Below are 24,848 nucleotides of genomic sequence, written 5' to 3'. Positions count from 1 at the left end.
ATTCAGGAGGACCTGGGTTCAAATCAGGCCTCAGACAATTGACATTACTAGCTATGTGAACCTGGACAAATCACTTAACCCTCAGTGCCTGTCCCCCAAAAAAGCATTTTACTTCTGACTGCCCCTCCCACAATCTGCCCTCCCTTCTTTCACCCCTCTCTCCTTATCCCTCCCCTCCTACCCTCCTGCATTGTTAGATAGATTACTCCACCCAAGTGAGTGTGTATATTGTTCCCTCCTTGAGCCAACTCTGATAAAATTAAGGTCTTTGAGTCAATTCTGATATGTATAAGGCTCATTAACTGCCCTGCTTCTCCCCTATCTCTCCCCCCACAATACATAAGCCCTTTCATGTGGGATTTCACCCCATTCTAACTCTCCTCTTCCCCCTTCCCCAGTGCAATCCTCTCAACCCCTCAATTTTACCATAAAGATGTCACCATGGGGAATCTAGGTAACAGAGTAGACAAAGTACTCACACTGGACCCAGTACGACCTGAGCCCAAATCTGGGCTCAGACCCAAAACCCTCACCCATTGCTTGACCCTGGGCATGCCACCCAACCCTGACCTCCCCCCACACACACAAAGATAAACAAAAAATAAATGTTTTACAGATATCATCACTTCATAAACAATTCCCACCTATGCCCTCTGTCTAAATTTATTCCTATCATCTGCCCTAATACTTAGAAAGTTCTTATGAGTTAGACGTACCATCTTCCCACATAGGAATGTAAACAATTTAACCTTTTAACTTCCCTCTTGATTACTTGTTACTGTTTACCCTTTTATGCTTCTCTAGCATCTTATATTTGAAAGCCATCCCAGGCCTACTTGATCTCTAACCAGAACCATTTTTTTAATGTTGTCCCCCACTTTATATTGTGAACTCCTTAAGAGCAGAGACTGTTGTGTGTGTTTGGCGGGGGGGGGGGAGCATCACCCCTCTAGCCTACTTCCTGGTTCCCAGCAGAGGTAAATTTGAGTTCCACTTCTGCATCAGCAAAGACCCCTGTAATCTCCCCCAGGCCAACCACTCAGCCCTCTCATCAGACTGTGAGCTTAGTTACAGAAGATGACAGCACTGCAACTGCTTCAGAGGCTATGGAGGTCTCTTTCTCTGGCACAGCCTGCCTGGGGCTGGATCTATGTTGCCTCAACCTCAGGGGTGGGTTCCCCTCCCACCCCAGCACAGCAAATCCCTCATAGCAACCTTCTAAGCCATATTTGGCTAGGACGTAATCTTACCCCTTCTTTTTGTGGGTTCTGCTGGTCCATGTATTGTCTTATGGCATTATTTGAAAGGATTTGGGGGGATTCAGGGGAGAGCTCCAAGGAGTCTCTGCCTGTCCTCTGTACATCTTCCATCCCCATTTTTTAGATGAGGAAACTGAGGCCCAAGGTCACACACCCGGTAATTGTTTGGGATTGGATTTGTACTCAGGTCTTCATTATTCCAGCTCCAGGGCTCCATCTACCTTGCCATGGAGCTGCCTCCTGGAATCTTTTCCAGTACACTAGAATCTCCCCCAATAAAAACATAAGTAAAATAAGGATGCCCACTCTATTTTATATACTTCTAATAATAGCAATAGCCAAAAGAATGAAATTAAAGGTGTAAGAATATATAAAAAAGAAATTGAAATTATTCATTTATGCAGATGATGTGACAGTTTACTTGGAAAATCCTAGTGAATTAGTAAAGATACTAATTGAGACATTAGTCTCAGTAGACTAAAAAAAAATAAAGCCACAAAAAAACTTCTTTGAATTTGTCATAATAAAGAATTCAAGCAGTAATAATAGAAAGGGAAATCTCATGCAAAATAACTACAAAATGCATAAAATACTTGGTAATCAATCTACCAAAGCACACAAAATCCTTGTATAGATTCAATTACAAAGTTCCTCTTTAAAAATAAAGAATAATTTAAATAACTGAGAGAATATTCATTTCCAATGGCTAGTTCACACCAATATAATAAAAATGATAATACTTAATAAGGAGTAGAAGAGGGAGGAAAGCTAAGATTTTAGTGAGAATGAGCTAACAGTTAACTGGAAGCAACTAGGATGATGAAAAGACTTAAGTTCACATCATAGGACCATCAGAAGGGACTTACATATCTTGGATAGCTGTCTTCAACTAAGTTGCATATTTGAAGAATTGTTACAGTAAAAAAGCATTGTAAGTGATTACTGTGTGCTAGGTACTATACTAAGCATTTGGGGATACCAAGAAAGGCAAAAACAAAGTACTTGCTCTGAAGTAGTTTAAATTCTGATGGGAGGAGTAAATAGGGACATGCTAGGCCAATGAGAAATAAATGGAAGGGAAACTTAGAGTAAAAGTTTCAATCATCAGAAAGCAAAATTGGATTCGTTCTATTTGTCCCTTGGAATGTGTAGAGGATGGGTAGGAAAAAGACTAGTATCAATGAGCAGAAGGTGCAAAAGGAAAATTTTAAATTGATGCAAGGAAAAGCTCTTAAAAAACCATTAGAGCTATCCCAAAGTGGAATGGGTGGCTCAAGAGAAAGATGTAAGATGCTCTTTCCTGAAAGTCTTTAGATATGTTGCTTATAGATTTTTTTCAGGTATAGTTTAGACTAAATGGTTACTGAAGTAATTTCCAAGTCAGAAATTCTATTATTTTGTGACATCTAAAGTCTTTTAGAGATCAAACATTCTATAATGTTATGAATGTTCTGTGCTTCCTGTGTCCTTGGACCTGTGATTTCATTTCTCTGATATTTTCTGATCCATTAATAAAATAGGTTATTTCCTTAAAATGGTCCAATATAAAGGAATTCATGGACTGTGAAACTAGCATCCTCTATGCTGGGAGTTCATTACCTTTTGAAGATTAAATATTTTTTTCAAGATATTTGATCACTCTTCATCTACAAGTGGAGAGTTCTATAAGTAAATATGTACCTTTCTCAACAAGCATGGCAAATAACAATAGCACATTAAGACAAACAAAAAAACCTCTAGACGCTGAATCTATGGCATACTGTCTGTCCTTAAATTATTCTCTTCCTAAAATTATTCCATAAAAGATATTTGAAAAATTACTTATGTTATCAGAGCAAAGATATTTGAAACTTGCATATTGCCTTTTTGTAAGTTGGGCTTTTTCTATGTAATAAAGAGGGTATCTTACCTGGGTATGCCTCACATGGTACTGTGAGAAAATAATAGGTTTTGGGATGCCCATTTGCACAGAGGGCCTCCCCCTCTGTCCCAAGATAATTATATTAAGATTGATTGGATTGACTTTGCTGATTGACTCACTTGAAATTGACTTAATTGAAACCACACCTACCTGATAGCCTGGCCTCAGGGGGTATGTTCTCTGAACTCTGACCCTGGCATGTTCTGCTCATGGACTGACCTCAAGTCCAGTGGACCAATGGATTTGAGTGATGCTATCCAATTAGCTTGAAGCCGTGTGCAAGGACTACCTTGCCTCCAGACCCAGAGGAAGCTTCCATACTCAGTTACTCTCTCTAAGGCACTCTTGGTGGTAGAGGAGTTGAAGGAAGAAGCAGGCCAGGCTGAACTTGAGTTTTCCTCTAGGCTAGAAGGCCAGGTTGAGCTCTATTCTCTCCTCTAGGCTAGACAGGTTTTCCTAACTTTCAGGGCAATATGTTCTATCTTTACTAATACCTAATATGCTTTAAGAAATGCTTAATGCCCTCAAACTGTGCTAAAGCATCTAATTTATAAGTAGCAATATATTAGAAACCCCAGCTAATTTACCCCAAACTAGAGACAGAAATAAGGTGACTACATATAATTTTACTCCCCACAGTATCCTACTTTTTCAAGGAAAGGCACCATGGTACAGTTGTCAAATTCTTGACATGGTTTGAATTCTGCTTCTGATATTTACTAGTTATTTAATTATAAGGAAATTGTTTAACCTCCCAGAATCTCCATTTCTTCTTCATCTTAAAAATAACAAAAATAATTTCTGAACTACCTCTCTCTGTGTGGTTATGAAGATAATGATTAGCAAAACATATATATATAATGTTATTATTAATATAATGAACTAGCAGGCCTTCCCAATAAGACCAGGGGTGAAAGAGGGATGTCCATTATCACCCCTATTATTTAATATTGTACTAGAAATGTTAACTATAGCAATCAGAGAAGAAAAAGGAATTAAAGGAATTAGAATAGGCAAGGAGGAAACAAAACTATCACTCTTTGCAGATGATATGATGGTATACTTAAAGAATCCTAGAGAATCAACTCAAAAATTACTTGAAACAATTAACAACTTTAGCAAAGTAGCAGGATATAAAATAAGTCCACATAAATCATCAGCATTTCTATATATGACCAATATAGTCCAGCAGCAAGAAATAGAAAGAGAAATTCCATTTAAAGTAACAGTAGATAATATAAAATACTTGGGAGTCTACTTGCAAAGACAAACCCAGGAACTCTATGAACACAACTATCAAACACTCTTCACACAAATCAAATCTGACCTAAATAATTGGAAAGATATCAATTGCCCATGGATAGGCAGAGCTAATATAGTAAAAATGACAATACTACCTAAATTAATTTACTTATTCAGTGCCATACCAATCAGACTACCTAAAAATTATTTTATAGAGCTAGAAAAAGTAATAACAAAATTCATCTGGAAAAACAAAAAGTCAAGAATATCAAGGGAAATAATGAAAAAAATTCACAGGAAGGTAGGTTAGCAGTACCAAACCTGGAGCTTTACTATAAAGCAGGAGTCATCAAAACTATCTGGTACTGGCTAAGAAATAGAGTGGAGGATCAATGGAATAGGCTAGGCACAGGAAACACAGTAGTAAATGACACTAGTAATGTAGTGTTTGATAAACCCATAGACTCCAGCTTCTGGGATATTAACTCAGTATTTGATAAAAACTGCTGGGAAAACTAGAAGATAGTATGGCAGAAATTAGGCATAGACCTTATACTAAAATAAGGTCAAAATAGATACATGATTTAGACATAAGAGGTGATACCATAGGTAAATTAGGAGAGAAAGGAATAATATACCTATCAGATCTTTGGAAAGGAAAACAGTTTATGACCAAACAAGAGATAGAGTATATTATGAAATGCAAAATGGATGATATTGATTACATTAAATTTAAAAAAATTTTGTGCAAACAGAAACAATGCATTCAAAATTAGAAGGGAGGGGGGGCAGCTAGATGGCGCAGTGGTTAAAGCACCGGCCCTGGATTCAGGAGTCCCTGAGTTCGGGTCTGGCCTCAGACACTTGACACTATCTGTGTGACCCTGGGCAAGTCACTTAACCCCCATTGCCTGCAAAAAAAAAAAAAAAAAAAAAAAAAATTAAAAAAAAAAAAAAGAAAAAAAAAATTAGAAGGGAGGCAGAAAGCTGGGAAACAATTTTTATGGCCAGTACTTCTGATAAAGGACTTATTTCTAAAATACATAGGGAACTAAATCAAATTTATAAGAATCCAAGTCATTCCTCAATTGAGAAATGGTCAAAGGATATGAACAGGCAGTTTTCTGATGAAGAAACCAAAGCTATCTATTCCCATATGAAAAAATGCTCTAAATCTCTAATGATTAGAGAGGTGCAAATTAAAACAACTCTGAGGTACCACCTGACACTTATCAGATTGGCTAAAATGACAAAAAAGGAAAATAATAAATGTTGGAGAAGCTGTGGAAAAATTGGAACACTAATCCATTGTTGGTGGAGCTGTGAACTGATCCAACCATTCTGGAGATCAATTTGGAATTATGCCCAAAGGGCAATAAAGCTGTGCATACACTTTGACCCAGAAATACCACTTTTGGGTCTTTTGGCCAAAGAAATCATGGAAAGGGGAAAGGGACCCACATGTACAAAAATATTTATAGCTGCTCTTTATGTGGTGGCAAGGAATTGGAAGTTGAGGGGATGCCCATCAATTAGGGAATGGCTGAACAAGTTTTGGAATATTAATACAATGGAATACTATTGTGCTGTAAGAAACGATGAGCAGGAGGAGTTCAGAGAAACCTGGAGGGTCTTGCGTGGGTTGATGATGAGTGAGATGAGCAGAACCAGCAGAACATTGTACACAGTATCATCAACATTGAGTGTTGATCTGCTGTGATGGTCTATATTCTTCTCACCAATGCAATGGTACAGAAGAGTTCCAGGGAACTCATGATAGAAGAGGATCTCCAAATACAGGGAAAAAAATAACTGTGGAGTAGATGCTGAATGAATCATACCATTTCTTTTGTTTTTGGTGCTGATGTTTTTCTATTTTGAGGTTTTTTGTCATTGCTCTCATTTTTCTCTTATAACATGACTAATGCAGAAATATATTTAATGTTATTGTATATATATATATATATATATATATATATATATATATATATATATATATATATATATATATATATATATACCTGCTGTCTAGGGGAGGTTGGAGGGAGGGAGAAAAATCTGAAATTGGAAAGCTTATGTAAACAAAAGTTGAGAACTATCTTTACATATAATGGGAAAAAATAAAATACTTTATTAATTTATATATATATATTTGTGTATATGTATATATATATATATATATAATGAACTAGCCTTATCATACCCTAATGGCTGCTAATAAAAAGTACTTCCAAAAGTACCTCCCAAACCGTTGGTTAGGCAATATAAGAACCTTCTGACATCTTAGAAAAAGGTTTGTTTAGAATTTTGCACAATACCTTGCATATGGTATGTGCTTATGAAATGTTTGTTAAATTAAATAAAACTGACTAAATAAATCCATCATCCTATTTCAAAGCATTTTGAAAGTAAATTGACAAATAGTATAAAAAGAGGGGGGCAGCTAGGTGGGGCAGTGGATAAAGCACTGGCCCTGGATTCAGGAGTACCTGAGTTCAAATCCAGCCTCAAACATTCAACACTAAGTAGCTGTGTGACCCTGGGGAAGTCAATTAACCCTCATTGTCTGGCAAAAAAAAAAAGAAAGAAAAAGGAAATAAACATCAATTTGTTAGACAATTACCTCTGTTGTATACTTCTTTCCAAAAGCTGGGAACCTATGACCACATCATTGGGAATGCTTGACAAAATAAAGACTCAAGTGTATTAAACCTTCAGAGAATTGGTGTAATTTGAAATATCAAAGGGAATTCTTATTGGAGAGAATTTTTATTTTGCATTTTAACAAAATATGCACTCTTGGTTTTAAAGAAATAGATGTTTAGGGAGGGCGGAGCCAAGATGGTAGAGGAAAGACATTAAACAGAGGGCTCCTGATATAATCACCTGAAAAATAGCAATAAAAGAAACCTTGGGGCAGCAAAACACACAAAAATTTGGGCTGAGAGTTTTCTACAGCTATAGATAGATTTCAGGGGGCCATGCTGGGCCAAAAATAAAACCTAAACCTGTAATTGGGCCAACACACCAGAAACCTGCCAGAGGAATTTGCCCCAGTTTCTCTGAATGAGCAGCACCAGTGTCTTCTGGAACAGAATGCGTGATCTGGCTGAATGGCCGGGGGGGGGGGGGGGCGGGGAAAGAGTACGTGCAGGGGTACCAGTGGACTGGAGGGAAGGAATCAACTGTCCCACCCCAGCGGGCAACCAGGGAGAAATCCTGAGTTGTTGAAGGCCCAGGTGGGGGAGGGGAGCAGGCAGGCTCATTGGAAGCTAAAAACCACACAACAGAAAGCTTTGCTGGTTGGTTGCTTAGTAAGTAGGCCTGAGGTTATATCCAGACCTGAGAACAGGGCAGGTGAGATTAAAACCTGCCCCCTCTCAAACCAAAACACCTGGGACCCTCAAGCTGAGAACAGCAGAGCCTAGAAGCAGCCCCACCCCCACCCCGCAGGGGAGATTTTAAAATCAAATGAATGTGAGGCCAGGCAGGCTGAGAAGAAGCCCAACCATCCCCGGGGCCAAGCTGTTGCTTGAACAGTGTGTCCTGGAAGCAGCACCACACTTAAAGAAGGAGTTAAAAGCCAAGAAATAGTAAGCTGGGATGAGTATGCAGAGAAAGCAGAAAACCATCAAAAACTTCTTTGGGGGTAAGGTAGAGCACAATACAACCTCAGAAGAAGAAGATAATAACAGGGTCAAAGCTCCAACATCCAAAGCTTCCAAGAAAAGTATGAACTGGTCTCAGGCCATGGAAGCTCTCAAAAGGGACTTTGAAAGGAAAGTAGGAGAAATGGAAAGAAGATGTAGAGAAAGGGAGGAAAGAATGGAAAGGGAAATGAGAGCGATGCAGGAGAGTCATGAGAAAAAAGTCAACAGTTTGAAAAGCCAAATGGAAAAGGAGATTTAAAAAATACTGTCTGATGAAAATAAATGCCTAAGAATTAGGATTGAACAAATGGAAGCTAGTGACCTTATGAGAAACCAAGACACAGTAAAGCAAATCCAATTCAATGAGAAAATAGAGGGCAATGTGTAATATCTCCTTGGAAAAACAGCTGATCTGGAAAATAAATCTAGGAGAGATCATTTGAAAATCATTGGACTACCTGAAAACCATGACCAAAACAAAAGCTTAGACACCATCCTCCAAGAGATTGTGAGGGAAAATTGCCTTGTTATTCTAGAAGCAGAAACTAAAATAGAAATGGAAAGAATCCGCCATTCACCTCCAGAAAGAGATCCCAAAAGGAAAATGTCCAGGAATATTATAGCCAAATTCCAGAACTCCCAGGTGAAGGAGAAAATACTGCAAGTAGCTAGAAAAAAAGAATTCAAATATTGTGGAGCTCCAATAAGGATAAAGCAAGATCTAGCAGCTTCTACATTAAAGGATTGAAGGGCATAGAATATGATATTCTAGAGGGCAAAGGAACTGGGACTACAGCCAAAAGTCATGTACCCAACAAAACTGATTATAATCTTTCAAAGGCAAAAATGGGATTTCAATGAGAAAGAGGTCTTTCAAGCATTTGTGATGAAATGACCTAAACCGAATAGAAAATTTGACTTTCAAATACAAGTCCCTGGAGAAGCATAAAAAGATAAATAGGAAAAAGACTTCATGAGGGATATTAAAAGATCAAACCATTTATATTCCTACATGGGAAGATAATACTTCGAAATCATAAGAACTATCTCAGTAAGAAACTCACAGAAGACACAGGTCTGAACTGAGCATGAAGGGATGATATCTGTAAAGCATTTATGTTTTGTTCTTTGTGGGGCAGGGCAGACAGGGTGGGGTGTCATGTCTGGGGCTGGATTTGGACTTGAGACCTCCTGGGTCCAGGGCTGGTGCTTTGTCCACTGTTCCACCTAACTGATCCATGATGACATCATTAAAATAGGGTTAAGGTGTAGGAGGAATAAACTGGGGGAGTGAAAAGGGGAGATATGGTCTGTGGGGAGAGGTGGTTCACATGACAGAAACAAGAAAAAAGCTTATAGAGGAAAGTAGAAGAGGGGGAAGGAGTTGGGGAGTGAGCGAACCTTAATATCATCAGAACTGGCTCATAGAAGGACTAACATACAACCTCAAGTAGGTATATTAATATATTTTTGCCCTGAGGGAGGGGAAAAAGGGGGGGAGAAGGGAAGGAGGAAAGGGCAGATTGGAGGAGAGAGCAGTAAAAAGTAAAACACTTTCAAGGAAGATGAAGATGTTCTGCATTACTGCACCAGTATGACATATTGAATTGCTTGATCTCATAGGGAAGGTTGAGGAGGGAGGGAGGAAGAAAAATTTAGAACACAGAATTAGCTCAGTGACCCTGATCTCATTGGAGTGGGCTCATGGAGGAATGGATTTCATGGCCAATTGGGAATAGTAATCTATTTAACCCTGCAGGAAAGTAGGAGGGAAAGAGGATAAGGAAGGAAGGGTAAAAAAAAGGGAGTGCAGAGTGAGGGAGAGGATAGTCAGAAGTAAAACATTTTTGAGGAGGAATAGGTCAAAAGAAGATAGAGTAAATGTCATGGGAAGGAAGTGGGATGGAGGGAAATAATTATGATGATTGATTATAATGGCAAAACATATGGTACCTACTTTGCTGGGCTTTTATGAAGAAAATTCTCTGTCAAGCTAAAGGTACTATACACAGGGTATAATGAACAGGATACTATCAGAAAATCCTGGAAAGACCTACATGAACTGAAGCAGAGTGAAATGTACTGTATACAAAATATCAGCAATAATGGGGGATGATCTACTGAGAAGTATGTGGTTATTTTCAGCAAGGCAATGATCCAATATAACCCTGAAGGACTTATGAAGATTGCAGCCCATCTGCAAAAAATGAACTGATAGTATCTGAAAACAGATGTAAACACATTTTTAATTTTTTTCTTTTCCTCTTTGACAATTCCTTAATCTGAAGTTTTGGGGTTTTTGACTGTTTTCTCTCACAACTAGCTAATATGGGAATTTTTCCATGACTACTCATGTATAACTTATTTTGAATTTCTTGAGTTCTTGTGGGTACAGGGTGTTAATGGAGGGGGGAAGAGAAATTGGAACACAAAGTTTTAAAAGAATTGATGTTAAAATTTTGTTTTTACATATATTTTGGAAAATAAAATTCTATTTAAAAAAAGAAATAGATGTTTTAAAGATTTTTTGTTGTAGCTTTTTGCTTTTTTTGTTGGGTTTTTTTTTTTTTTGGCTTATAGATCCCCACTGGCTTCTGAAAGGGGCCTGCAAATGAATAGCAACCATTTATCAGCCTCCATAAAATTTCAACATCCCACTCTCCTCTGTACAAATCACACAACTATTGATAGCATGAGACCTTTCTACTTATTTAGCATAAATGTATTACTCATTCTGAGCTATTTTCAGGCTGTCTTAAAGAATCCTATTTAAATGCCATATATGCAAAGATGTGTTTACAAATCTTAAAATGACTCACCTACCTCGCCTAGTCTATATAGATAGACAGGAGATGGGTGATGTTGTTGTGGTAATAGTAGAAGTAGTAGTAGTAATAGTAGTAGGAGTAGGAGTAGTAGCAGCAGCAGCAGCAGAATTTAAATTTAATTAAATTAAATTTAAATTTAAAAAAAGAATTTAATTTAATTAAACAGAATTTACATTTACACAGAATTTCATGGTCATAAAAACCTTAGAGAATAAATTGGCAGCTATCCATATATAATAAATGAAAAATCTTAGTGTTTGATTGACTAGTTTCACATCACAAATCTAATAAGACGAATAGCTAGGATTTGAACTAAGATCATCTGACCAAGATTTTCTAGTCAAAAAGTGTAGAAATAAATCCATTTTCTATGGGACTATCTTTCAAATTTGTAGAGAAATGCTTATTAATTTTTTCAGATTCCTAGGTACTTTTGCGATATCTTTCCAAAAGTTTTAATAATCCATCTGATTTCAAGATCCCTTTACTCAGAGGGTTAAAGGAAATTGGAACATAAATGGCCTTGATGAAAGCTGGTTCCTCAATTAGTTACATTGTAAAATCAATAAAATAACTTCTAATAATCAATCAATAATTATTGCTATTTGTCTCATATACAACCAGTTATTCTGGGTATCAATTCAGGAAGATAAAGGTGACCTGCAAGAATTGTTACTGCCCTTTCTTCCCCATTCCATTTGTCTTTGGAGATTTAATCAACCATTCCTTATCACACAGTAAGATAATGCCTCTAAAATCCAAGTAGTTCCCTCCTCTGCTGCTTTATAGAGCACATACCAAACAAACAAAAATGTTAAGATTAAAATAAAAATCACTCAGACCCCCCAGTTAGGCAGTGATTTAGCTCTCTATTCTAATTTAAATCATAGATTCTCCAGTCCAGTCAAACTGTTCTTTTTACTCCTCTTCCCAAATAGTTTTCTCTCTCTCTCTCTCTCTCTCTCTCTCTCTCTCTCTCTCTCTCTCTCTCTCTCTCTCTCTCTCTCTCTCTCTCAGGGCAATGAGGATTAAGTGACTTGTGCACTAGTAAGCATCAAGTTTCTGAAGCCAGACAGAGCCAGAGAGAAGAAAAGACCCTAGCTCCTTGCACCTGCAGCTGCTCCTCTAACCACCTCCAGCAGAAAGAAAGATCCCCATTCTCTCCAGCGGAAGCTCCCTGCAGGCCCACCCAGGCAAGGTCCCTACACACACAGCTCCAAGCCAGTTGGCTGGTAGCATTGAATAACATGACCTACAGGCATTTCTATGGATAGATGTAACAGTTCAGATGCTAGTCACATGATTTCTCCTCAGGGTGGAGCTGCCCCAGTTCTCAGAATGTTTTTCTCAACAGGGTGGTGGCGCTCCCATTCTCACATTAAGCAAAAAAAAAATACAATTAGACTGCCTATTCCCCAGCCTATCAGTGTTCAATCAACATGGCGAAGTGCATAGTTCAAATTAGGAGATTGACATTCTCATTGCCATCACAGCTGTTAATTTACTGTGTGTCTTTGGCCAATTTATTTCACCATGCTAAGCCTTGGCTTCTTCATATGTAAAGTGAGTGATTAGAATCATATGCTCTCCAAGGACCCTTCTCTCTCAAATATTCTATGAATCTCTGGTCCTTAATCATCTGTCTTCAATGATGTTCTTCTCAGTAGGTCACATGAAAAAATGGTTATTACAATCATTTGAATAGCAAATGCCAAACACATATATTCTGTGGACAAATGCTATGATAAAGCCATGCAAAATCTCTTTTGTAACTCTTCGCTAATAGTAGAGGCAAGAACCTGGGTAAAGTGAATATTTCATGCATTATTGTTCTCCTATACCAATTTTAAGTTATGCCTATTCAGAGTAAAGACACACATATATAAATATACACTTGTATGTTTTGCTTATTCTTTATGATCTTATTTTGTTGCATTATGGAAATTTTTTTTTCTCAAGTTTAATAGTAAAATGATATCTAGCTATCCTTACACCTTCAATGTTACAGTTAAATCTAACATAAGTGATTTGTCCAAATGAAAACAAACATTTAAAAAAAATCCTCTCCTGCAATCCCAAAGCAGAATTATGAGTGGGCAATGAATTTCAAGTAACAGCAAAGGCTTACAGAAAAATATTTGAAAAAATATTTCAACAACATTTCACCAACAAACAAGGCCTGCACAGGTTTTATAACACTGGATTTTATGGAAATGAGTGCCGTGAACATAGCTAGTACTAAAACAATTTTTAAACTTTATTTCAATGTAAATTTTCATTACAGTCTGATTTTTCCTTAGAGTTGATTCTGTGGCCATAATAATGTTAATGAAGAGGACAATAGGCAAATTGAAACCTGGGAAAGACCTTAGCTTAAAAATTTCAAAGTCTCCCACTGCATACAGGGCCATCTCTAGTCATGCTGTTGTAAATTCTGCCACTGGAGCCATATGACTCTGGAAGAGAGTGAGGCTCTTGATTTTGCACAACCCTTCTTTACTTAAATCCAATTCACTGCAAGTCATGACATCACTTCCCAATGTCATATACCTGTTTGAGAAGAAAGGACAACAAACAATAGCCCTGAAGAAGGCTAGTAGTAAAACAATTTTGTAACTTTATTTAAATGTAAATTTTTATTACAATCTTATTTTTCCTTCAAATTGATTCTGTGGCTATGGAAATGTAAATGAAGAGGATAATACTACAAAACTATCTAAATTTTGACCTACTTTTACCAAGGCTGGCTATAGGGAAAAAGATTTTAAAATGCATCTCCCACCTTTGGTTGTGGAAATAGGGGGTTAACAGATATAGAATGCACATACTAAGGAAAGACAGTACAATGAGTATTGTTCATGAGTACTCATGGAAGTTGCAAGGAAGTAAATTTCAGTAAAACATATGGAAAATTTACATAGACGAAAGTATTAGAGATGTCTCAAAATAAAAAGTGCTGTGTGAGGTGATAGTGAGTACAGGCATTCAAACACAACCTCCACTTGAAAGTAAAATAATATAAGGCATAGTGTTTTGAAAAGGATAGGGAGCTGGACAAAGATTCAGGAAGATCTGGCCTCATATTCCACTGGTGACACTTATTAGCTTTGTACACCTCACCCCGTCACTTAACTTTTATATACATCCAGTAACTACTTAGGATTTACTTACTGAAGTGGGTGGCAATCTTATTCGTACCAGTAGAGAAAGGCCCACACTTCAAATTCCCTCAACATATCCTTATGTATTCAGTTAGCATCCTACAGCAAAACCATCTTCCCTCAGTCCTGTTCTGGACAGTATACCTAAAATAATAAAGAACAAGATACCATTAGCTTTTTCATCTACCACATTAACTGATTCATATTAAATTAGTTTTTAACTAATCCTCTGCCCTCACCCCAATCTTCTTAAACCATTGTGTATCTATGTCTTTCCTATCCACTATTTGTGCAGTTAATGTTCTTAAACCATGTAAAATACTACAAATTTATATCCATTGAATTTCATCTTATTTGATTTAGTGCATTGTTCCAGTCTTTTGAGATCTTTTTTGGATCCTGGTTTTGTTAAACATCATGTTAACTATCCCTCCCAGTAACAGCACATTTAATAACCATCCCATATATACTTTCATCCTATATCAATGAAAATATTAAACAGAACAGCGCCAAGGAGGGAGCACTAGGGAACTGACCTATAGACTTCTTTTTTTTGTTTTGTTTTGTTTTTTTGTTTTTGTTTTTAGTGAGACAGTTGGGGTTAAGTGACTTGCCCAGGGTCACACAGCTAGTAAGTGTTAAGCGTCTGAGGCCGGATTTGAACTCAGGTACTCCTGACTCCAGGGCCAGTGCTCTATCCACTGCGCCACCTAGCTGCCCCTAGACTTCTTAGCTGATACTTATCCATTATTAACCACTTTGGTGCTATTAATTTTCAACCACTTATAAAATCACCTAATTCCTACCAGGAAGCCCATATCTGTCCCTCTTATATGCTGTCAAAAATGGAAATGAGGGTTAGTCTAAACACGAATCCTTCTTAATGAGAACATATGGGTTCACAATTGCTACTTTGTTAAATGGTCACAAACCATCTATTAATAGTCAGTTCTAGAAGATGGCCAGGACACAGTGAAGATCACAAGCATATAGACTGAAGAATCTATTGTATTCTGCTTTTTGGAAGTAAGTTTTGTTGCGGCCAAATTTGATATATGGAGAGTTAATTGAGTGGCTCACCTTAATATTGGGGTCCCAGAAATAATGAGGGACCTCTAGGCACAAAGCTCCCTCCCTTCCAAAATGCCTCTTTAGATATTTCTCCCAGGCCAATAAGAAAGGAGTCTAATAGCCTCTTTTCCACAAACAAATCAGGTTTTATTCATGGGAATAAAATAAACAGCAAAGGTAAAATTAATAAAATCAACGACAAGGAAATATGGAAAAAGTAAAATGGATAATCCCCCTAACTCTAACATAATTCCATACAATCCCAAAACTTGCTTCCAGTTGAGCTAATTCAATACAGTAGGGCTCATATGTTAACTCACCACCTGGGATCTGTAGCTTCAATGGGAAACAGCTTTGCAGTCAGGGCCCAAAGGACAAACTCCCAGGAAAAACCTCTCTCTTGTCTGCTCCTGCCAGCTCACCCAACCAGAAAGAGACTGACACCTGAAAGAGACTGAGCTCCCCTCAGCAAGTGTTTGCTCTCCCTCCCCCAAAAGGGGAGGTCCTTCAAACAGCCTGTGGAGAGTGGTTTCTCCTGCTGACATCAGCAGCATATGTCACTAAGGATAGGCGAGGTGTGGCCCATCCCAATCAGTCTGCCAAATTCCATTATTTTGCCACAGTTTATTTACCTATATGATGCTAGGGGGTACATCTCCCATTTTCCAGTGTACTTCAAAGTTCAGCAACAGTGGACAACAAATAGAACAGCAAGGTCTTTATAACTATGCAGTAAACTTTGCCTGGTCATGATGAATTGAATTCCTCAAAAGGAATTAGGTACTCTCAGGAACTATTCACTAATTTGAAGTTTCAATCCCCTCTTCAAATATGTTTAAGATATATCACAGAAACTCAGAATTGGAAAGAATCTCAATGGCTACCTGGTCCAATATGAAAAATATTTCCTTCTACAGCATACCTGACAAGAGGTTGTTGCTTGAAAACCTTAAGGGACAGGTAACCAATGATCTCTCTCTCTCTCTCTCTCTCTCTCTCTCTCTCTCTCTCTCTCTCTCTCTCTCTCTCTCTCTCTTTCTCTTTTAACCAATGATCTCTTAAGGAAGTCCATTCTACTCTCAGATCCTTTAATTGTGTTTGAAAACTCAAATTATTATTTCAAGCCTAAATTTGTTTCTTGGAATTTCTATCGTACTTATATCATACTTCACCATTTTGAAGATTCTTCTCCTTGTCTTCCTTCTGCCATCCCTTTTCATTCTCCCACCTTCCCCAAGCAATGGTCCTCTTCCTTTGCTCTTCCTCATGCCTTTTGTATAGCTATAACTCTCCTTTCTTTGTTCTTAACATTTACCAAAGCCTCAACTCTGTGTAACCCTGTTTGTCTCAGTTCCTCATCTGTAAAATGAACTGGAAAAGAAAATGGCAAATTCTTCTGGGATTTTTGTCAAGAACACCCTAAATGAGATCATGAAGAGTCAGACACAATTGAAAAATGACTCATCATCAACAACAACGACAACAAAACTTCATCATATTTTGTATACACTGTCAAGAAAGATAGCATATTTCCTTTTGATTGTTCATTTTTAGTTTTATCCTTTTTTTGAGAAAGGCCTAAAATTTATTATGTACTTATAAAGATACATTCATTCTTTTTTATCCCTTCCTTTTCTGTATTATGCTCTTCCACTTTCTAAGATTCTGAAACTGGTTTATAGTCACTCTTAACTTTCTCATATATTTTTGCTATCCCATTCCACTCAATCATGTCTTCACTCTCACTAAGAAACGTCTCATTCTCCCTGGTAAACCAGAGTTCAAAAAGCTCTCTCTCACTCAAACCCTTTTACCTTTTATTCTAGAAAAATAAATCAGTCTTGATGTCAATTGTACAAAGTTGTTAGTTTACCCTGAAAGAAACAAATATAGCACAACCTCTAAAAGCCAGGGGAACATCCTCCTTACTCTTCATACCTGAAAAACTCAGATTTTTTCCAGTTTTCTATGGTCAAAGGCAACTCCAACTACTAATTTCCGTGGGAAATTGTCTATTTCCTTAGCTGCGACTAGGGAATGATAAACAAACTTTTAAAAATATATATTATTGAAACTACTAAGCTTAGATATGGGGTAAAATAATACCTTAAGACTAGAAAATTTAAAAAAAGTTGAAAGATTGGGAATCATGATGAGGATAAACACTGAATGAATGAGAGTTGGAAATGTAGATTATAGGAATAAATTCAGGTTTTAACGTATTAAAGCATTAACAATAGCTCTTTCTCTAAAAGGTCTTCAGTATCAGCCTAGGTCTAGAGACAATCTTTATTCCTCTGACCAATATTTTATTATTTTAACATGTCATCTTTATTTTACACTTATTGTTAAAAAATATTCAAGATAAATATAAATTCAGCCTAATTGCTATTTTCATCCAGTTTCTCTTTATGCCCTAGGAAGCCTTTCATTTTTCTTCTGTCAAATCCTAAATTTCAGGTTTATCAAAATTCAACTTGGTCATGTTTCTCTTTAATAACTTATAAAGCTTCTTTCCTACTGCTATTTGCCATTTGCTAATTGAACTAATTCAACCTAATTAATAATTTTATGTATTACTATAATCTTTATGTTATATCTGTCAGGAGGAAATAATTTAATTACAGGTTAATAATATCTGGCTCATAATCAGATGCTTAAGTTAAAATGTACACTCTGCTATCAGCTATGAAATGTTCATCATATTCCTTTGATTTCCTTGAGTGCATCATTAGGACAGGAAAAAGCAGATTACAAAGCATTTCTTTTGTTCTTGGTTGAGTCCACATTAAGAAAAACCACCATGTAATTGCTTGAAGATAAAAAAGTAATATCGTTGTTATTCTTTCCTATTGGCCGCCTTCACATTACTGCTTGTCTTTGGAATTTGGCCCACTTGACAAGGTCTCTTTTTCTTGTGATATCTTTTCTGCATTAAATTTCCTAGATTCTACAACTGATACATAGCTTCATCCAGGAAGATTTTACTTGGACTCAGAATCTCTGAGATTAGTGGATTAGCCAAGAAACTCATCAAAACTACTCCAGGTGTCTTAGAAAGGCATTAAACTTAATGGTAAGATTATTTGCCCATAAGAAAGGGGTACCTCCCTACCAAGGTAAAGCTGATAAATGGTATTTTCTATTCAAGCCATTCTTTAGATCTAGAATTTCCCTGGAGAGCTAGGATATGAAGAGTAAGATCATACATTCCAAGATGTATGAAACATTCTTTTGGGTGGGATTTGGGTAAATATGTAAGATTTCTCTTCTCAGGAGCACTAGACATGGAAATGTATGTGAGTATGTAATTGTGTAAGTATATAATTGAATCTGCTGGTGAGTCTATATTAGTGTAGTTGAGAATAACACTGTGTATAAGTACAAGATTATGTGTGCAATTGTTTAAGTGCTTTGCTGATGAAAAAATTAGAGAAGAATTTGATCATAGCACTTCATGTTAAAAGGAAAGTTTAAAAAATCATCTACTCCAACCATTTCATTTTATAAATGAGAAAAATCATATGCAAGAAGGTTTAGTGTCTTGCTCAAGGTAACACAGTAGTAAATAACTGAACTGGAATTTGAATTTAGTCACTCTGGTACTTGTTGAAGTGCTCTTTCCCCTATACCCCAGTGTCATGGGTATGTGCCATTATCTACAAGTCTTCATGCATTGCTTTCAAACTAATAAATGGCAACATTTTACATTGTCCAGACTCACAAATTTCCTTTTTCATTTCTCAGTTGAGGATGTTCAAGATTACTACATATGAGGTAAAATGATTTTTGTTTGTTTCTTTTTTCCCCTTCCCTCTCTGAGTAGGCAATTCTAGAATCTACTTCTAGCTCAGTGATTCTTAACATTTAATATACCAGACTGGTAGTCAGTACAGTTAGCAGATACAATAAATATCATACTAGCCATGGAATGTGGAATTTTTCTGACCCCAATTGTTATGTACTATTTTCAAGAGAATTCATCAGTTTTATGAACACCATGTCCATTGCTTGATGAACCATAATTGTTGTCTTTCCCTTTGCATTCATTCTGAAGCTACAATGTGAGAGGCAGGATGGTGAAATCAATTCCCCCTTTCTAGGTTTCAATCTCCTTAGCTGTAAAATAAGGGCGTTAGAATTGATGGCTTCTATGGTCCCTGCCCGCTCTAAATCTAGGTTCCTATAATACTAGATTTGGAATTAGAAAACCTAGATTCTAGTCCCAATTCTGCTACTTACTCAGTTTTCTCATGTGTAAAATGAGGGGGTTGGACTGGAAGGCCTAGATGTTCTCTTTGGTTTCTTCAAGATCTCATCTTGTCTAATTTTGTCTAGGCAAGTTAAAAATGACAGCATACACCACACTTCATTAGGGAAACACTCACACCTCTGCCCCCAGAGGGGTCCTACATTGCGCTCCAGCAGTGCAGCCATCCACAGCTCTGGTTCACCTCTTGTCGTTGATGGATGGCTTGATTAAAATAGAAACCATTAAAGGACAAAAGAGTTGCAGTTTTTGAGCTGAAACGTGCAAATTATCGTCATTTGGAAAAATGCCTGAAACCAAAAAAAGGAGGGGGAAAAAAGGAAAAATCATTTTCTACAAATGTGCTAAAGCTTAAGCAATTTGGCTAACGGCCTTGCTTCAGCAGGGGAGCTGAAACATTTACTATTCCCCTGAACCAAATGGGATATGAAGGCAAGGAAGAGACCACAGGGGGATGGAATCCAGGTGGTTAAGTGAACCACTGATCACCTGGGCTCCTAAATACTGGAAACTTACAGTTGAGACTAAAACAGCAATAAGCATTTACAGGCAAACATCAAAACATCAGGATCCACTTTCATTACTCCAAGTGCCCTGGAGTAACAGTCTTTCCTAATGTCAGGATCAAATTATTGTTCACTGGGAAAAGCACCACAAAAAGTTTTAGGAAACCCCTTTGACCTAGAGATATCACTGCTATTCACATGCCCCAAGGAAATGAGAGAGAAAGAGAAAGAGAGAGAGAGAGAGAGAGAGAGAGAGAGAGAGAGAGAGAGAGAGAGAGAGAGAGAGAGAGATGAATTATATGCCAAAATATGCATTGCAATGCTTTCTGTTTTAGTGAAGATCTGGAACAGCATAGATGCTTATTGAGTAGGAAATGGCTTTTGAAAAATTAATAAATGGATATAAGGGAACATGAATGTGCCATAAGAAATGATGACTAAGAAGAATTCAGATAAGCATGAGAAAAGTTACATGAACTGATACAAAGTTTAAAGTAAACAGAACCAATCTATCTACATAATGGAACAATCTACATAGTGACTACAACAGTGTAAATAGAAAGAACAAAAATGCTAACAATGAAACAAAGCAAAGTGTAATTTTAAAAAACATACTTGGTCTCAAAGAAGAACTGATAAAACGTACCTCCCTTCTTTATCAAGGTGTAAGAAAATAATGGGTTTTGGAACACCCAAAGGCCCCAGATTGATTTGGATTGATTGGATTGACTGAGAGTGATTGACTTCACTGATTAACCAACCCACTTAGAATTAATTCAATTGAAACCACACCTGCCTGGCCCTAAAGAGGGTATTGTTCTCAGAAGCTGAGGACTTTGAACTCAACAGAAGACCACCCTCAAGTCCAGTGAACCAATGGATTTGGGTAATGGTAGCCCATTAGCTTGAAGCAGTGTGTAAGGACTGCCTCTTCTCGGGATGCAGGAAGATATTCTTCTCTCAGTTGGTCTCTCAGACAACCTTATGGTGGAGGACTTGCGAGAAGAATCAGATCAGGTTAAACCCATATCTCTCCTCTGGGGTAGATAGGTTTCTTAACTTTCTGAACTATACATGTAAATAAATGCTTAATGCCCCCCCCTACCCCGAGGCAAGTTACCCTCAGGCCAAAGACCTGCTGGACGCCCCCAGCTTCACTACAGAGATGTATGCAAGTGAGACTTGAGGGCTCTGGGAATAGACATCAGCAGCTGGAAGGAGATGGCCAAGGACTGTGCCCAATGGAGTTCAGTACTCAGGAGCAGCTTGCGCTCAGCTGAGATGGGCCTTCAAGCTCTGGAGGAAGAAAAACAAATGAGACACAGGAACTGACAGGCAACAGAGAGCGCAGTTTTCTGATGTCCTCATTGTGGCAGTTACTGTGGCTCCTGTATCTGACTCCACAGCCACACTGTGGCCTGTGGCTCTTCAAGGTGCTGATCCATGGTCATCCATGACTGGCAGAAGCCTAGTACTACTACTACTAATGCCCCCCCCCCAAAAAAGCTTAATACTCTATTCACTGCACCACTTAGGTGCCCACCAAGAGACATAAGCACTTCCCAGACTACTCATTCTGTTTCCTGCCCAGACCTCACAGGCATCATTTGGGGAAACAAGTCCTGTGGATAAAGTACCAGCCATACAAACCAAACCACAGGACAGGCAAGCTAGTCTAGCTAAAATAGCAAGGAACCCTGTGAGACAGGAGATAGCATATACTAGGCAGAAAAACCATCACCCACATACACTTTAACCACCATCTTCAATCAGATCCAAAGCAGATAGATTAAGACTTTGAGCCCAAAAGTCTTCTGAATAGGAAAGCTTCTATCCCAGTTCCCACAGCCACTATCTTTAGGAGCAACTCCTGTGGATATGGAGCCTGGAAGCTGTACCAATGGGTTCTATATTCATAGCTATTGAATCAGAACAGACATTTCTTGCCACCAAATTCCCTGGGACTGTCGAGTCATTCAATATCAGAAACTTATGTGATTACTGAAGTAAAAATTACATCAAAGAAGAGGCATTACCATCTGCTTTGCCACTGTATAGGACCTTTTCATCTTACTTGCAGCTGAAATCTTCCATATGTGCTATCTCCCCCATTAGAATGTTATTTCTGCTTGAGAGTAGAGACTGCCCTACTTTTCTCTTTGCATCCCCAAAACTTAGAATAGGGCTTTATACAGAATAAGCACTAAGTAAATATTTTTTCATTCATTATGTTATACTGGACAGCAACAAGTTGACTTGATGGTCCAGTTTTTATTCTCTTTCTCTGGTGTCCTAGCTATAGAAGGGAGAACTGAATGGAACTAAAGGTAAAAGCTTTCCTCTTGAGAAGGAAAAAAGTATATCCTCTTTCAAGGTTAGCAAAAGTAGGTATTTTTCTGTTAGTTTTAACCTGATATTCAAAGATGAAGCTTCTGAATATTGCATATCAGAGAAAATTAAAACCAGAGGTGATGGTTGTAAAAATGCCTAAAGTGATGGTTTGATGCCAACAAGCATGTTTGACTATGGTGCTAAATATTCATTTTCCCTAATGAAAGCCTTTGTAAAAAAATTAACTGTCAACTTCCTGGCCACCATATCACTTCCTCTGCCCAGCTTTCTTTCTCTGTGCTTTGATCTATCCAAATTATCTGATCAACTCTATCATCTCCCAAATGCAACAAACATAATGCCATCTATTTTTTTCTTGGTAATTTTCCTAGGAGACATCTTTCCAGCTTAAAAAAGCAGTTTAATGACATTGTCTGAAGGCTAGTAATAGAGATATCACAGTTGGGGGGATATAAGCTATCACTGGGGATATGAGTCCATTCTGTTTCTAATTCTGGGTATTGTTGGTAGACAAGGTAAACATGCCCTTAGCAACAGGAGAACTCATAGGCGCACATATTTAAAGCTAGAAAGGACCCTTGTCATATATTTAGAGCTTGAATAGATCTTAGAGATCTTAGTTGAGCTCTCTCATTTTCAGGATGAGGAAGGTAGAGCCAGGCAGATAAAATAACTCACCCAAAATCACACAGGAGCAAAGTGACAGGAATGGGATACAAACAAAGGCTGGATTTGTACCAACATCCTTGGACTCCAAACCCACAGCCTTTCCCCAGCAACACAATGCATATTTTATCCCCTCATTTGACAAAGGAGGCCCAGGGATTTTAAATGACTCACTTAGGGGCAGCTAGGTGGCAGAGTGGATAGAGCACTGACCCTGGATTCAGGAGGACCTGAGTTCAAATCCGGCCTAAGATACTTAACACTTACTAGCTGTGTGACCCTGGGCAGGCCATTTAACCCTAATTGTCTCACCAAAATAATAATAATAATAATAATAATAATAATAATAATAATAATAATAATAATAATAATAATATTACTTACTTAAAGGCATTAAAGAAGAAAAATGGTGATTTGGGGATTTAAACCTAGGTCCTTTGACTCTTAAGTCCTGTGATCTCTCCACTGCACTATGTTTTTGTGATTGTTTTTCTTTGAAAAAAACTCATGTTTATTGTGTATGTAAGCAAGATATGGTGATGTAAAAAAAAAAAACACAATAATTGTCCATCCTACCAAAAAAAAGGCATCCATGAAAATAATTGAGGTTATGCTTGGGAGGCACTTAAGTATATTTTAATCATGTTGCCAGAGTAAGAATAAGCAAAGTATATCATATATAGGCAGATATGCTTCAGAATTTTCCATGTATTAGTGATCATCACATAATTGGCCCCTGTCCATTGTGCTAGAAGATAACACATTAGCAAAGAGGCACATTCTGCTCAGCATCAGACAGGTTCTCCAGAAAACTATCAGGCATTTGCCAATGGTCTGTGGCAGTGGTCACCAATTAGTGGTTTGGCAACAATTACCTGAAATAATTGCCCAAGGAGTTCATGCTAAAAAATGTTTTAATGGGGGCAGCTAGGTGGTACAGTGGATAAAGCACCAGCCCTGGATTCAGGAGGTCCTGAGTTCCAATCCATCCTCAGACACTTAACACTTATTAGCTGTGTGACCCTGGGCAAGTCACTTAATCCCAATTGCCTCACCAAAAAAAAAAATGCGCTAACGGCACTTTATGCAGTAAATAATTGCCCAATTGTGTTATAATGTATTATAAGTAGTATACTAATTTACTTTCTCGGTTCACAACACGTTGTTGTTGTTGTTGTTGTTGTTGTTGTCAAAATGGATTTCAGAAACAAAAAGCATTGGGAAACATTAACCTATGGAATAATCTCAATATTAACTGTCTCCTGCTTAAGAACTTTCAAAAATCCTTTGGTGCCTCCAGGACAAGCTAGATTTCTTAGCATGACTTTCAGTATCTTCCACAATATGATTATCTCCTAAGGGAACCACAAGATAGCAAAGAATATTGTGATATAGAAAAACAAAACAAAACAAAACATTGCACTGGGAGTCAGAAGATCTTCATGTTTTTTTCCCTAACTATACACCTAACCATCTTTGTGTAACTTTGTGCAAATCATATCCACTTTGGGGGTTTAAATGACCTCATCATTAAAGAAAGGGACTTGACACAATGGTCTCTAAGTTCTCACATTCTATGAGATTATGATTTTGCCTTCAAGCTTTCTCTCTATCTATATTGTTAAACAATATAGCTACAATAAACCTACCTTTCATGTTTCTTACATGCCCTTACCTGTATTTTCCTACCTTCAAGCCTTTTCTTCCATTATTAGTAATGGCTAGTGGCAAGTGTAATAATGCCTGCCATATGCAGAAAGGTGCAGTAGAGAAAGGCATATTTTAAAGGAAAAATGATCAGTAGCAGTTGAAATGTAAATTTTACAGTAACAGAGTGGATGTCTGTGAATTCTAAGCCATGAATATCTTTGGCTAGAGATAGTGCTATCCAAAAGTAAGTTGCGATATGATGTAGACAAGGA

Source organism: Dromiciops gliroides, chromosome 2, assembly GCF_019393635.1.
Source record: "Dromiciops gliroides isolate mDroGli1 chromosome 2, mDroGli1.pri, whole genome shotgun sequence".
NCBI lineage: Eukaryota > Metazoa > Chordata > Mammalia > Microbiotheria > Microbiotheriidae > Dromiciops > Dromiciops gliroides.
The sequence above is the reverse complement of the archived record's forward strand: the minus strand, read 5'-3'. Positions refer to the sequence as shown.